The sequence below is a fragment of the Octopus bimaculoides genome, chromosome 26, assembly GCF_046866305.1.
Source record: "Octopus bimaculoides isolate indiv1 chromosome 26, ASM4686630v1, whole genome shotgun sequence".
NCBI lineage: Eukaryota > Metazoa > Mollusca > Cephalopoda > Octopoda > Octopodidae > Octopus > Octopus bimaculoides.
In genome coordinates, this window is record NC_142953.1 from 21,607,719 (window position 1) to 21,611,300 (window position 3,582).

Here is a 3,582-nt window from a genome sequence, read left to right on the forward strand (position 1 = left end):
AATAATGATAATAATAATGTAGTCACACATCTATTGTTGCATGCATATATATAGAAGTGTGCGTATACATAAATATGGAATATTATATATATATGTGTGTGAGTGTGTGTGTGTGTGTGTGTGTGTATAAATGTATGTATGTATATACTCTCTCTCTCTATGTATATATATATATATATATATATATATATATATATATATATATATATATATATATATGATTATGAATGTATGTATACATCTATCTAAACATGTGAGTATATGCGCCTGAATGTATGTATATGTATATATATATTATATATATAAGTATGAATGTATGCATGTGTATATATTTGTATATATATATATATATATATATATATATATATATATATATATTTATATATGTATATCATAACATATATATATAAATACACACACACACGCACACACACACACACACACACATACACACACACACACATACATATAATGTACTGTTCCGTGATGGTAGGATCAACAAAAAGGTACTCTATTTGGAGAGAGAGAAATATCATTGTCTGTACATATACAAACACACATACATAGAGATATACATACATACGTGTGTGTGTGTACATGTTTGTGTATGTATGCGTATATGTGTTATGAAACCAATGAAAATAATTCATCTGTAACAGTTTACAAATAATCTTTTTCACTAACTCATCCTTCATTTATTTTAACATAATTCTTCTCTTCCACATTTAAGTATTGTTCTTTCTTTTTATTTAAATTTATATACTATATATTTTACATACACTTATATTTTTCTTTACTTTTTATTTATTATTTATTTTTCATGCTTTTTATCTTCTTTTTTACCTTTATTTTTATATTACTTTTACTTTATTGTATCTTTACTAACATCTATAATAATAATAATGGAAGTCTGTCGGGGTTCGACAATGACGTCAGTGACGCCGGAGGTGGGAGCGCAGCCCAAAGGTGGACGCGCAGACGCGGCCACATGTTGGGCACCTAACAGCAGAAGTAGGGTTGGGGATCCTCTCTTTTCGGGCTTGTCGCTTCAAGTGCAGGCTCTTGGGGCGCTTTTCCTCGAACAGCCTAACACCTTTTTGGACGGCTGGACGCCAGGCACCGCGGTCAGAGGCAAGCGATTCCCAACCATGGGCTGAAATGCCGCAGGCCTCAAGGGAAGTTTTCAGGCTGTCCTTGTATCGCCTCAGTGGCCTTCCAGGTGTTTCTTGCTCCAGAAGCCAGATCAGAGAAGATCATCTTTGGTAGACGCGCGTCGTCTATTCGGACTACATGTCCGACCCACTGGAGCTGGGCCTTCATGATGAGGGCTTCGTGTTGGAGACTCTGTTCTCCCAGGAAATTCCCATGATTCGTCGCAAGCAGTGGAGTTGGAACTGGTCAAGTACTCGCATTTGCCTCCTATACAGCGTCCACGTCTATAACATCTATAGATCACTAGCTAAATACATAAGTATTATATACAGGATCTAACTTCTTAAACCTAGTAATTTGAATCCTCTCAAGAAATATGTTAACCTTTGTTCTGTTAGCTCATAAAGCCCTGACGAGATTCTAACCCGTATTCTTGAAAATGATACCAATTCTTAGCATATGACCCTGCCTAAATACTTAGAATTACGTATCACCTAGGGTCAGGAATCGAAACATGTGCAGGTTTTTGCATCTGTCATTTCTTTTAGAGCTTTCTCTTGCGCCCTTTCAAAGCCTAGCCAGGCTCATGGGTCAGGTTTCCCGGTTTCAATGGCGTATGTGTTCCGCAGCTGGACGGGACGCCAGTCCATCGAAGCGTTACTCATTTTTGCCAGCTGAGTGGACTGGAGCAACGTGAAATGAAGTGTTTTGCTCAAGAACACAATGCGTCGCCCGGCCCAGGAATCGAAACCACAATCTTACGAGCATGATGCTGACACCCTAACCACTGAGCCACACGCCTCCACCTTTTAGAGCTTTACAATTTATAATTTATTTGTATTGTTGTAATAAAAATTTCAACATCTTTATATCATACAATTAATTTTTTTAATACATCCATAATTCTCTATTTTCTCATTTTCACTATTAACAGTATCTATCACCATGGTAATTAATCCCTGACATATCGTCGAGGTTCTTTCTTTATATGATAGTGATTAACCAGCGGAATTTTTGGATTACTTCATCCCTAATGAGGACCTGACATCCTCGAATTGGCTACACACACACACACACACACACACACACACACACACACACACACACACAGATATATATATAAATGTGTGCACGTGTGTTCACGTGTGTGTCCCTCCATCGCTTGACAACCGGTGTTGGTGTGTTTACGTCCAAATAACATAGAAGTTTGGCAAGAGAGACCGAAATACCAAGCTTTAAAAATAAGACCTGTGGTCGATTTATTGAACTAAAATTCCTCAGTGCGGTGCCCCAGCATTGCCGCAGTCTAATGACTGAAACAAGAAAAAGAATATAATTTACTTAAATATTTTAAAAATAAAACAATATAATTGAAACGTGGAAGCAATTATTTGCTAATTTATTCGTACTACATTCCAGCAGACTCGAGCGTAAATATGTTAATCGCTGTTGTGTTCGTCACAGAACAGCTCCTGTTTTACAACTATTGACTCCATAACGCCTTCAACTCATTAGTAAATTGGATACAATTCTCCTGTAACGAACACAATTGCGATTAACGCATTTACGCTCTAATTTGCCGGAACGTTCTAGAAGAAATATGCAAGACATTGTTACGGATATTTGCTTTTCACTGCGTATGTAACGATTTATTATCAGTTGATAAATATAAGAAAGGGTCAACGAACAATTTGTTCACTGGAATTCAAAACAAGACAATTGGCTCCTGTTTAGATTCCTTAGTCCTCCTGGCTGACAAGACGCAGTATGTCGAAACACCGGTGTTGCATAATCCCTTGCATGAATGAATCGAATATTATGAAGATATTGACGTCGTAAAGGAGACGTTGTCCTGTGACGGAAACAACAGCGTTTAGCATATTTGCGATTGAATCTGTCGGAATGCATTAACAATAAATATGCAGGTCGTTGTTTTGAACCTCGCTGATCATGGTGCTTTTTTATATTTACAATACATTTGAGTACCAATAAGGCGGTGAGCTGGCAGAAACGCTAGTACGCCGGGCGAAATGCTTAGCAATATTTCGTCTGTCTTTACGTTCTGAGTTCAAATTCCGCCGAGGACGACTTTGCCTTTCATCCTTTCGGGGTTGAGAAAATAAGTACCAGTTGCGCACTGGGATCGGTCTAATCGACTGGTTCCCTCCTTCAAAATTTCGGGCCTTGTGCCAAGAGTAGAAAAGAATATATTTAAGTACCAACATAATATGAGTTTAGCACTTACATACTTGATATCTTTTACTCTTTTACTTGTTTCAGTCATTTGACTGTGGCCATGTTGGAGCATCGCCTTTAGTCGAGCAAATCGACCCCAGGACTTATTCTTTGTAAGCCTAGTACTTATTCTATCGGTCTCTTTGCCGAACCGCTAAGTTACGGGGACCTAAACACATCAGCATCGGTTGTCAA